At 43.0% G+C, this 13,536-nt stretch overlaps 1 protein-coding gene across 1 annotated transcript in view; it reads left to right on the plus strand.

The window, feature by feature from the left end:
- Positions 1-13,536, plus strand: part of LOC102250813 (schwannomin-interacting protein 1) — a 683,922-nt gene that overhangs the window by 562,052 nt on the left and 108,334 nt on the right. The window lies entirely within an intron of this gene.

Genomic DNA, 13,536 nt, shown 5'->3' on the forward strand with positions numbered 1-13,536 from the left:
GGCCCCATTCATCCCTCCGCGAGGCTGGGGGGCCGGGCGGGAGAGCCTGCCCTCTGCTCCCCTGGGGTACCGTGGCTCAGTCTGCGAGCCGTGTGGGTTTGCTGGATGGGCGGAGTGGAGGGAGGGGCAGCCGGAGAGCTGCGGAAAGTCGGGTTAGTGGAACCGGCGACTCATTTTAATGGAATTACTTAGGGAGACGAGGTTGTGAGTCACTTGTCTGAAAATAAATCCGGGGAGATTTGGGCACCGCAGCCGGTGCCTGCGGGTGATATTTGAAGTCGTAGCCGCCGTGGCTTTGTCAACCGTGGTGGGTCGCCCTGCGTGGCCACTGATGTCTCGCCCATAGGCAGGCTGTCCCTGTGCTCACGCACACACGCGCCTGCCCACACCTCTGGTCTGGTGGCGCGGTGGGTTCCATCTCGCGTTTAAGCGGATGCTCCAGTATTTGAAAGGGTGGCCGCCCTCCTCTAAGACGCTCCCTTTCGGAAACCCCGGCCTGTTGTTGACCTGGGGGAGCCCGGTGAATTGATCTGCTAGGATGCGGGAGGCGTTTGAGCCTCTGACTCCGATGAATTCTCCTTGCTTTAACAAGGAGCCGCTTGCACTTCCTCACCGGAGGTCACTGCCTCCCAGCTGGAAATCCAGAGGGGGAGGGGTGCTGGAGTGGGGCAGAGGGAGGGAAGGCAGGAGGGCAGGAGGGCTGCATCTAGAAGACGCTCTGGCAGGTTCGGACTTGTCTCAACATCTTTTGTGCCCCTGAGAGGAGAGCAGATACATGATGTAAAAGAAAGCATCATGAATGTAGCTCCCCGATTCATCACTGTTTAGAGAGACAGCAACAGTTGTAATTTGAAATCATTAATGATGTCCCTAAGTGGGGCTGAAGGGCACCGTTGAAATGAGCTGCTTTCTGTGTGTGGCAGCTGTGCGGCAGTGTGGGAAAAGTGCTGGCTTGCAGGTGTAATTTTCCGGCTCCAGGGCCCTGGGGCTACTGGAAATTGGGTGCATGCACTTCTGACTTCAGGGGTGAGGATGGTAACTGCGTTTCACAGAGAAATTGGCACGGTTTCCATCAGAGAGAGCCCTTCGCTGACAGAGCCCACTGGTTAGTGTCCCCTGAGAAATTACCTATTAAATTAACACACTCGTTTTAATCCCAGGTTTACCCTGGCCACTAGCAGATGTGGAATCTTTCTATTCTAGCCGGTGTAGCTCCTTGTACCTTGCAATAGAAAACAACCTTTCCCTGCTTGGTGCTTGAGAAAAAAAGTCCTCATTAAGCTCTCTGGACTTAAACAATGACTTGAAGATAAATAAGTTTTCTTCAGTATTGCGTGACGTTTATATATTCCAGGAGAATGTGATAACTGGGTATACATGTGAAGTTAGGATTCAATGGTGACAATGAGCTCCATTTTTCAAAAGTTATTAGACAACATGTTATTGAGCACCCCTTGTGTTATGTACTAAATTTGAAGTATGATTCTCAGTGCTACAGTTACACATCTGTCCACGTGGAACTGGGATTGTGGTGAGGGGAGGCAGCCAGTCCTCTGGGCACTTACAATTTAATGGCTTGCTGACAGCTTCCCCTCTACCAACACGCCAACACACATACACACACACGCACACGCGCACACACACACACACAAAGTTTTTGTGAAGACTTTGTGAGTCTTTCCTTCTTGGGCAATCTTGCAAACCAAAGCTTATGTCCTCACCTAGTGAACAGTTTGTATATTGGGGATCCTCTCCTTCCCCCACCCCACTCCCCAACCCTCCTGAAAAATGTCCCTTCTGGGCTTTTTCTCCACAAGTCACAGAGAAATTTGGGTTCCATTGCCTTAAAGCAAGTATGGGTACAGAAATAAGGAGGAGGGGAGGTGGCCTTTGAGGTTGTTCAATATTGAAATTTTCCATGTTTTTGTTTGTCTTTGAACAAAATTACTAGCTAGTGTTAGTTTAGCATAGTGTTTTTCAAAGTGTGAATTACCTTTGAAGTCACCTTATCACTTAAGAAAAATGAAATATAATAGAATGTACAATAATGCCTTGCTCGTGGTTAGCTTGGCTTTTTAAAACTTTCGTTTCATTTTTATGTATACATTGGGTCACGGTGTAGGATTTCTTTCTTACTATGCATCGTTATCATAACACTGATTTAAATCCTGTTTACTTCTGCCTGGAAGAAGTGGGAAAATTTATAACCATTAGGATGGAAACTTAGAAATAATGAAGGAGTTAGGTAGAAGAGAATGCCCGTCTTGAAGGGGTTGTTCTAATAAATGATATTGTAGCTACTCTTTAAAAAGTTGTGTGTAAATGGAATTTCTCTGTATTACTGGGTGGAGGGGGTATACGTGAGAAAGAGAGTGTATGTTTCTTTTCACCTGTGAAGAGAACCACATAAGTTTATTGCCCATTCTCTTTTGGAATCAGGTGGCTGGTTCCTTCTCATCATTCCTGACTCTGTTCAACTCTGACCTTCTTGGAACTGCTGTCCCTGACAATACTCCCTAAAGTAAGGCACTCCACCCCCACTCAGGCATGCCTGGTGTATTTTCTTAGAGCTTATCACTACCTGACATTACCTTATCTAGTTCTCCTTCATTTTTAGTCTCTCTGGAGTCCATTGGCGTGCAGGGGTCTTGCCTATCTGCCACAGTGCCTACTGCGCTCTGAAAGATCAAATGAAGGAAGGAAGGAAGGAAGGACTTATATGACCCACACACCGCAGAGCTAAACCACCCCTCTCATTTTACAATTGAGAAAACTGAGGCCCTTGGAGAAATCACTAAATGACCCTGGGCCTCAGTTTTCTTAGGTGTGTAAATGCTCAAGGGCAATTGTCACACAGTTAAGGAGTAAAGAAGGTTACTGGGTGTTGGTGCTTTTGCTGTCAGATTTAGAACCAGGGAGGCGAGTTTAAGGGAATTGGGCTCCCAAATGTTTGTATTCATTCTACATTCCCATCTCCCTGCCTGTTCCGACCCTGGTGGACTGACTTGGATAATCCTGAGGGAAACCAGGACTTTCTCTTACTCCTGCTTCTCCAGGACCTCAATTTGTCACAGTATCACTCCCTGCTAACTCAGGGGGCTACTGCACACATCACCAAGTGCTGTGGGGGTGCCCAGTGCCTCCATGGACTGCTTTTTTTAAATGGAGTACAGTTTCTCCTCTCTTCTTGATCTTTCCATGGCGTTTTCTCTCTTTCAGGGTCTGTGGGCCTCCATGTTTAACCTGTTCTGTCTCTGGAAACTCACATTTTTCTCCAACTTCTCTCTCCTTTGGCGGCGGCTTCTTCTTCTTCTTCTTCTTCTTCTTCTTCTTCTTCTTCTTCTTCTTCTTCTTCTTCTTCTTCTTCTTCTTCTTCTTCTTCTTCTTCTTCTTCTTCTTCTTCTTCTTCTTCTTCTTCTTCTTCTTCTTCTTCTTCTTCTTCTTCTTCTTCTTCTCTCCTTCTCCTTTTTTTTCTTCTTCTTATCCTTCTTTAAAATAGCTCTACTCAGGTCAAATTGACATATAATCAACTGCACATATTTGAAGTGTACAATCTGATGAGTTTTTGACATATGTGTACGCCTGTGAAACCATCACTAAAATCAAGATAATGAACATAGTTTCTCACCTCCAAAAGTACCCTTGTGCTCCTTTGTAATTCCCCCAATCCTGTCTCTTGGCAGCCACTGGTCTCATTTCCATCACTATAGATTAGCTTGCATTTTCTAAAGTGAATGTAAGTGGAATCATATAATACATACTAAGTTTTCGTTGGACTTCTTTCACTTGGTGTGTAATTGTTTTGTGATTCATTCATATTACTGTGTATGTTTATAGCTCACTGCTTTCTGTTGTTAGGTAGTGCTCTGTTTTATGGATATACCCTATTCCTCTGTTGATGGGCATTTGAGTTGTTTCTAGTTTTTGTCTATTACAAATAAAAGTGCTTTGAACATTCACATACAAGTCTTTGTAGAGACATAGTCTTCCATTTCTCTTGGGTAAATATCTGAGAATAGAATGGCTGGGTCATATGGTAAGTGTGTATCTAAAGATCACTAGGTCATCACTAGTTCTTCTGGTCACATATGGTAGGGGTGTTTAAGAAGTTGCCTGTTTTCCAAAAAAGTTGCACCATTTCACATTGCCATCACCATGATTCTGAATACAGTCACTCTCACCTTGGCTTTCTCTTCCCCTGGTTGCTGTATTCCATCTGGGTCCTTGGGCCCTGCAGGACATCACTTTTCGGGTGACTGGAGTGACTGCCACCCTCTCTCTTAAAAGAATGAGAAAGCACCTGGACCACGTCTTACATTCAGCCCAAGTCATTACACCTATTGTTCAAAAAGTAAAGGACTCATTTTTAAATTAGAGAAGAGTTCTAGTTGTAGACACAACCGACACATTTTAATTCCACTTTTATTATAGTTTAGTGCCAGCGACAGGTGCATTTCCCCCTGTTCAATGAGAAGATAAGAAAAATTTTAATTGACATGTTAATTGAAAGCAAATTCTCCTGATGAAGTTATTTCCAAAGTACTTGAAAATAATTTGTCTTTTTATTTGTTTGTACTATTAACTAGTAGCAAACTTTAAATTACCTACATTTCTTCCTAGAATGGTACTAATTACAGGTTATTTTCAATGTATTATTCTGTGAGAATTACAGCCCACTTACTCCCTCCCCGTCAATGACACCACTAAAGAAGCTTGAATGGCTAAGTATTTGTTTCCTCAGTTACTTGGGCTATATTTAAATTCCATGAATTCCCATTTTTATAGACTGAGTTAAGAGGCCTTTATTACTTCTACAAAATATAGTAAAGTTTATAACTTTAATAAGTGATGTGATTCGGCAGCCAGGGACACAGCAGTGAAAACATTCTGTGTGGTGTGCAGTTAACACTTATTTCTGTTGGCTAGAGAGCATTACATGACTGGTAAAGTCATTTTGGTTTTTTAACCATGACCAGAAATTACCAGGGCTAAGTGTATTGTGTGCTTTGACCTTTTTCCTTGGAATGTTGAGTGCCATCTTTGCCTGCTTTTCTAATTTACGTTGCATTTTGTTGAAGAGCTACAAAGGCTGCTGTATCCATTTGCATGTACTCAAGACTTTAAAGAAATATGATTGGGTTTAAAAAATAGGTTGCAGGTAAACCACAGTTCTGGGGCTGTGTGTGTATTGAAGCTACCATCAGATGATTCACCCTATGGTGGAACAGCCTTTGGAAATGTTGTAGTTAGATTCAATGAAATCTTTGCCTACCAATTGGTGTACACGTAGTGGTCCTTTAAAACATCTTAAGGAAAGTTTTCAGGGTGCATATCTGAAAAGTGGACGTAGATATTCTCATCACATATTCTCTGAGCCCTTTGAACATCTCACCACTGACATTGTTCACCGTCCTCCATGCTTCCTGGCTCTGCCTGCATTTGTAACTCCCGGGGCCTTTGACCTGGCACTCCTTTTTCACTCTGGGGAATTCCCAGCATGAGCCCTTTGCTAAGTCGGAGGTCCAGGCGCTGCTGATACTGCCCATCACACCACCCGGCATTTGCTACTCTAGGGTCTGCTCTGATGCAGAGCCCCACCTCTTTGGGGAAAGCTGAATCTGATCATCTCCGCCTGAACAACCTCTTCTGAACTTGTGTTCCACTGGGTACCCCTTCCTCACACTTAGGTTTTTAAAAGGCTTCCTAGTTTTGAGTATTTTCTTGTTCATTATCACATTTGCTCCTCATGACATCTGGAAATTGAACAAAGCATTTCCATTTTAGAGATGAGAAAACCGAGGCCTAGTGAGGTTCAGGGATTTGCCTGAAGTCTCATGTCTGGCAAGACTCAGGCTAAACCTGTCAACTTCTGGCTCTGGTTCCAGGCTCTTTTAGTGGCATTGTCTTATATTCTTGGTCTCTTATCTACCCTCTTCTCCATAAAGACATACATAATATAGGCTCAGGTGTTCACTGAGGAATAGACATCGGATGAATACCTGGTTGGTTAACCTATTTTATAACACCCTTTAGTTTTAAAATTTACTAGAAACTGCTACACTCTGAAATTGCTTATTAGTGCTAATAATAGTAATTCTAGGTCCTTTCTTAAAAGCGCATCTGTAGCATTACATTTGCATTTTAAAACAGAAATTTGTTTTTACTCCTGGACCTTTGCCCCTGAAGACATGAATGGTTTTGTTTTCTTACATTTGAAATTCAGTCCTAAGTATTTTAACAAAAAGGGCTTTTGCAAATGCTTTTCTTTAGCTGCTTTATTCCCCTTGAGCTGTTAGGACAGATACTGCTTTATGATGCTTTATACTGCCAGTGGCTGGGAGATGATTTTGCACACAACTTCAGTAGAAATTCAAGAGTCAACTATGAAATTGAGCATTTTTAGTAGTAAAGTAATAGGATTTTAAAGATAGGAAGGATCAGAGAGGTGATCTCATCCAACCCTCCTCACCATTTTCAAAGGAGGAAACAGGTCTGTGAAGGTTGAACTTCACCCAACTTTCTCAGCCCAGGCCTGGCCCAGCCTCATGTCCCCTGACTCACTAGTCCCACTTTTCATGAGCTTGCCCCTCTTCAGCTCATGCCACATTTCTTAAAATAAGTGTTTCAAAACTTAATTTGTAGGACAGATCCAGTCTCATTTAAGATTTTCAAATGTAGAAGTGTATTCTAATTTTTATCCCTTGGTAGAACAGTATTTCAATGTGTTGTTTCTCATTTTCTCTTTTAAACCCATGTTGTCCGACATTTATAAACTTGCTTTCTCCCATTCAGACGTCAGCCCATCACTGTGTGTATTTCCACCAACAGAACAGTGCTCTCTCCGGGATGGCAGGTTTTCTTTCTGTCTTTGCTCCTTCCCCACCTGTAAACAGCTTTTCCTGGCTGCCCACCCTGCTTTCTAGCTCCGGGCAACGCATAGTCCTCTCCTGACACGGGGCCAAGGGATGGCCAGTGATGGCTCTTGAGAACTTTGCAAGGAGCCACCTGAATTGTAGGAGGCAGAGAAGGCAGCAGCAAGGGTTCAGGTACCTCTCTGCACATCCCTGCCATTTACAAAGTCTGTCCATTGTCTGCCAGGGCCATGCGGGGGTGCTGGATTCAGAAAGATAGAGGAGGAAAGATCTCCCTGTTGTTTACCCTGAAGTGGAAGCATATCTAGACAGAATTGCAAGTGAATGTTTTATTATAAGCCCCCAAAAGAGGGAAACTAACAAAACCAAGAAGATTAGAAAGATGAGAAAGGTATTTGTGGAGTTCAGAAACAGCTCATACAACAATCTCCATCGGAACCCCTGGCTTCATTGGTATCTGAGTGAGAACAAGGAACAGAAAATGGGCGTCAGGAAAGGGTGGTGCTTTGGGTTTTTATGTTCCCTGAGTGATGTTTCTGAGGTTCCCAGGCGAATCTGCAGAGCTAGGTCATCGCTAGTTCTTCTGGTCACGCCCAGGACAGTTGTAGTTCTCACTCTCCTCATCAGATCTATGAGGGCCCTCATTGTTCCAGATGCGCTTCGTTTGTTTCCTTTGTTTTGTTTCGGGCTACTCTTGTGAATAACGTTGTTGTTTTCCTTAAATATTTGTTAAATAATTATGTCAAGCATGTTCTGTCACAACCTTTATCACTTGCCTTTCTCTGTTTTCATTCATGCATAAAATCAACCTAATTTTATTCTTGCCACCGGACCTATTTTTCAGTATTTGTTGCGTCATTTCAGGCTATTCTCATTTTTTCCTACGTTTGTAGCATTTTCTATATAACTCAAAAGGTGGTGGTTTAGGTGAGGAAGTGCCCAGGTAAGAGGAATGGACTTGATTAGTGTTTGTTCGGCTCCGGGATGCTGCTTTCCAAAAGTGCTCATACAATATTTTTAGTTACGTCTAACTGACGTGAGGTTGCATTAAAGCAACGCTTATTGGAAGCTAAAAGAGTGATCTGTTTTCTTTAGTCTGGTTTGTATATCTGATTTCCTAATAATTGCCACTTGTATCTGTACATTTTACAGACGCCCCTACAACTCCCCCCAAATATTTTATATTTATTTGTAGTTGAATGTCCTCTTTTGGTATATCCATCAACGGCAATATCATATTCTTTTTCCCCCCCTTCCATTTCATAGTCTCTCCTTAGTATTTATGGTTCATGAAAGTGATTGTGAATCTTTCTTCCTTGGAATATTCGCATAGTATACCGAAAAAAGAAAAAGCTTTCATTTTTATGGGTTACAAGAAGCAATGCATTAGTGGGCAGCTGATTTCTACAAATTCATCAATTCCAGAGGGTTTTATTGTCCATGTCCTAATAGAGATGATTGATCCTTCAGACTTCTTCCTTGTAGAAATACATGTCTGAGTTATTCATGGACTTGTGTTTTTTTGTTGTTGTTTTTTTAAGTCTTACTAAAAGCTTCTAACAAGAAAGTGTGCGCTGGTTGGGCTTTTTCAGGCGATGCTTCGTTTGGCAGGCAGAGGGGCTTGTTCAGGGTGCCTGAGGGAGGGCAGCGGACAGAGCACAGCTCCACAGCCACACAGCCAGGCCTCCAGGCAGCCCATTGTCTGTCAGCACCTCCCCTGGCCCACGACCCACCGACCCACCGCTGACCCGATCCTGTTGATCCCCCCTCAGAAGCACACACCCACTGCTTCCTCCTCTAGGATCCCCCCGGCTGTGGTCCTCAGCCTGCCTCAGTTTCCCCTTCTACTCCTATGCAGGTTTACCTGTGTGCACAGAGAACCAATTCAAAGTCCATAAGAAAGTGACTCATTAGTATCGGGTACCTCTAGTGGCGAAAGGCTCCTTGCCAGGATGCCTCATGGACCGTGTGGAGAGAGAGAGAGAGAGAGAGAGAGAGAGAGAGAGAGAGAGAAGGACAGGCACTCTCCCTGGCCAGCTGGCTGTGGCCAGGGTCCACTTGCTCACAAGCAGGTTGTAGGTATGCCCAGAGCTAAACAACAGGTAAGTTGTGGCAGCTACTAATCTAGTGTAACTTGATTCTGTTTCCTTCTTGGTTTGCCATATAGGGAAAGAACTCTGCTGTCTCAAACAGTTTAAAGGGAATGAGGTAATTTCCTCATCATTCCTAAGATCTTCAGCCATGTTATAAATTTAGATCTGAGGTTAGAGCATTAAAACGTAAAAACAAAACCAAAAAAGCTGCTGTGTTATGAAATGCTATAGCATTTTTAATGTCAAGTCCAGCAGCATAATAGCTTGTAGCCCCTATTCCCCTCCAGAAAAAGATTAGAATTAAACTTATTTCCAAAATAAGAAGGGCCTGGCCCTTGGGAACCTGGCACAGTGTCTTAGAAAAGAACTCAAAGGCTAATCTCCACTCCTATAAAAAGAACATGTTTTCAAATAGTTTCAAAACCAATTGAGCCTTCTGTTTTTCTCCTCACGGCACCAGGAGCTAAAAATTATGCCACTTATGAAAATTACAATTTTCTTCTTTGTGAATGTCGCACAATTTGGGGTCCATTTTGACCTCATCTGACATTGTATTATGAGCCCTTGCATCTTATGCACTCTGTCCTTTTTATTTCCACTCTAAAATTGGTTCTGTAAGGGGTAAGAGAGAAGGCCGCTGGGAATTTATTTTTGAATACTTAAATTATGTAACCAGTGATCTCCTGTTAGAGTAGTTATCCAGCCTACAGTGGCTCCACAGTCTGACCCAAATAGCCCTTAAAGAAAGACCTCATTCTAGAAGAACAACGTTAGGCTGCAGCAATTTGAAAACTTTTGAATACCTACTCTACTGTGGTATGGTGGTTTCAGTATTAGGTTTATTGTTCTTGGGTTTCATATGGAAATGCTCAGCAGAGTAAATATACCATTGTTGTGCTTGTACTAACACATGAGTAAGACCCAGGGCACTGGAAGCATAGTTAAAACCTTCTATTACTGGTGAACAATGACCCTGGGAGTCAGAACATTAGAGCTGGAAGGGTGGCAAGGATGGCAAAGCCAGATGCATGCAGGGGCCATGTAGGTAACCAATGAGAGCAGTGAGCCAGGTGGGAGTAAGACTGTGGGGACCTGGAGGATGGATCCAGGGGTGAAGGGCTGCTGTTCTTCCATCCTGGCTGACCTCCTATCCATGTCTGAATATCGTCACAGTCCTCTGATATGTCAGGAAAAGCCCAAGACCCAGGCCAGGATTTGATGAGAAATATCTTCGGTATGAAATTTTGGCAAGTAACTTTAAAGAAACACATAATTTGGGGGCTAACGAACATCTCTAGTGCAAAATATGGCCTCTGGGCTCCCAGTTTCTCATCGCACACCCAACCCAATCTACTCATTTTACAGAGGAGAACACTGATACCCAAAGAGGTTAAGTGACTTCATTGAAGTCTGGGTGAGGGGAGGTGGAGCCAGGTGGGGGTGGCTTGCTGAGAGTCTGGTGAGATTTAGAAATGAGAGATGTTAGGGAAGAAAACTCCTAAAGGAGTGTTCATATTTACTGACACCAGAGTAGCTTCCTCCCTCCTTTCAAGTGCTTAAAATAATTTGAAACAATAACATCCAGGGGGAAAAGTAAGTACTACTTTATACAACGTACTCTTATTTCACTTAATTCTTATTTACATCCCATTTCTCCGAATTTACTTGTCTCATCTTCAGAGCAGTTAAAAAATTGAGTTGTTATTTGGATTCAAAGAAATATCTCAACACTTGTTTTTCATTACTTATGAATAATGAAAAGAAAAAGGTTATCTTAATCATAAATACACACACACATGCACTGCATCATATGTGGCCTCAGTTCTTTTATATGCTGGAAACTCACCTGGGAACATTTTACTTCCAAGGGGAGGTGGAGGGGTGAGTTTGATAACATTTCTTGTTATATGGCATCCCATGAAACTTCAATATTGCTGATTCATTTAATTGCTGCTGTTACTACATTAATATTGAGTGGGCCTGTTGAAAGTATAGAGGGTTGGAAGTTATTTTTTTTCCTCTTGAAAATTACTGACTCTAAGTACAAAGTCAGCATCGATTTCAAACAAACGAGACAAGTTTGGTGTGTTTTTTTCACTTTCCTTTAAAAAATAGGAAACATTATTCACTTTTAAAAAACACTTTTAGAATAACTTTAGATATACCCAGAAGTTACAAACACATTACAGAGTTTCCAAATATCATTTACCAGCTTCCCCTAATGTTAACATCTCTTCTAACTGTGGTACATTTGTCAAAACCAAAAAATAAATATTGGCACAAGAGTATTACCTAAACTACATGCTTTATTTGGATTTATATTTGCTTTTAAAATTAAAATGGTTGTATTAAAACTATAGGTAATAAGTAATGTATCCTCATAGACTGTGGCTTGAAGAGAAAGGTGAGGGTTTCTCTGTATTCTCCATCATGTCCCCACAAAGTCATGTAAGCAAACGTAAAATGTAAGCAAAATTTCCACTAGTGAGTTTGCTTTATAAATGCATTTGCATTTTGAAGACCAGTCTCCTTGCCCCTCTTCCAGTCAGATTGCTGTCCCTCGGTCCCTCATATGTAGAAAGTGCAGCTGCCTCTGGGGGGAAAGCGGCTGAAAGAAGGGGCTGAAGAGCCCTGGCCTGTGTGGCTCAGTGGTTGAGTGTTGTGCCATGCACTCAGAGGTCACCCGTTGGATTCCTGGTCAGGGCACATGCCCTGGTTGTGGACTTGATCCCCAGTAGGGGGCCTGCAGGAGGCAGCCAGTGGATGGTTCTCTCATCTCATTGATATTTCTCCCACTCCCTTCCTCTCTCTCTCTATCTCTCTCAAAAAAAAAATATTTAAAAAAAAAAAAGGAAGGGGAAGGAAAGAGGGAGGCTGAAAGGAGGGTGCAACTCCTTTACCAGGAAGACTGGAGTAAGGGGCTGCATTGTGAACCCCCAATTGTAGAAATAAACTACATGCTCGCCCACTCTCTGCTTTCATGGACAGCCACAAGTTGTCACCATCCTTTGGAATGTTGTTTTTTAACTCAGACGTAGCTTTTCTGCTTAGGAGTTTACTTCTTTCAAGTTAGGTTTCTGGTGGGATTACAAAGGCTCTGATTGTATGGTATGAAAATTGCACAGAAGGGAGAAAGTTCCAATTGATTGTAGAGAGCTGTCAGTGACCTGAGGGCCAAATGCTACTCAAGAAGTAAAATGAGCCCCAGCCAGGTGACTCGGTTGGTTGGAGTATTGTCCCATACAGAGTGGGTCAGGGTGGGTGCGGCAGACCAAGCGATGGATTTCTCTCTCTCTCTCTCTCTCTCATCCTCTCTTTCTAAAATCAATAAATATATTCTCAGGTGAGGGTTTTTATGAAAATGAGTGCTATGTCATGAGGGACACATTTGGGAGATTTCACGGATTCGAAATTCTGAGGAAGGAGGTTTGAGATTCTTGCAGGAAAAGGAAAGGGTACTGGCATATCAGGACCTTCACTATTTGTTGACTGATTGAGTGACCCAAATTTGAAAAACTCAACTACTAATGGACACCAGGGACAGTTTTGTCAGCAATGGGAGGATGTCTCGTGACTCGGTGAATTCTCGTAGAGAGGGTTTCCCAGTTACTCATCTCTGCCTTTGTGTGTGGCCTGGTTCGTCTGGCAGGATCAGTGATTTCCTCCAAAGGCTGGTTAAAATTTCCCAGAATTTCCTCACTAATTACATGTTCAATGTATTGTGGATTATGATACTACTATCTAAATACTTCTTTCAGCAAAACCCATATCATCATATTGAAAACTGTGCTTTCTTGACCAAATGTTTTTTTGTTTTTTTAAATATATTTTTGCTGATTTCAGACAGGAAGCAGGGGGGGAGAAAGAGATAGAAATATCAATGATGAGAAAGAATCATTGAGTAGCTGCCTCCTGCATGCCCCACACTGGGGATCAAGCTTGCAACCTGGGCATGTGCTCTGACTGGGAATCAAACCGTGACCTCCTGATTCATAGGTTTATGCTCAACCATTGAGCCACACCGGTTGGGCTAGACCAAAATGTTTTAAATAGCTGCTCCAATTTATGTAGTTTCTGGATATTCCTTGGAGGCTGTGCTCGAGAACGGGACACACGGGCATCACTGACCTCTGAACTCTTAGGTTCTTCCTTCTCTGGTGGGTGTCCATGGGTTTTGCACCCAGTGTGACTTAACTTCCTGATGACTCCAGGTTCCTCCTAGGGCCGTGGTCGGCAAACTGCGGCTCACGAGCCACATGCGGCTCTTTGGCCCCTTGAGTGTGGCTCTCCCTAAGCCTTAGGAGTACCCTAATTAAGTTAATAACAATGTACCTACCTATATAGTTTAAGTTTAAAAAATTTGGCTCTTAAAAGAAATTTCAATCGTTGTACTGTTGATATTTGCTCTGTTGACTAATGAGTTTGCCGACCACTGTCCTAGGGCATTACCTTCCCTGCTGTGTGTGATTTGGGTGGGAGGGTAATTATAAGTGGCTGACTCTCGTTCTGGGAACCTCAGCCCTGGATTCTCCCTCCCCTGGCTCTGCTGGAGAGCCTCCCCCCCCCCCCCC

This window comes from Myotis brandtii, unplaced genomic scaffold (assembly GCF_000412655.1).
Source record: "Myotis brandtii unplaced genomic scaffold, ASM41265v1 scaffold186, whole genome shotgun sequence".
Classification (NCBI taxonomy): Eukaryota; Metazoa; Chordata; class Mammalia; order Chiroptera; family Vespertilionidae; genus Myotis; species Myotis brandtii.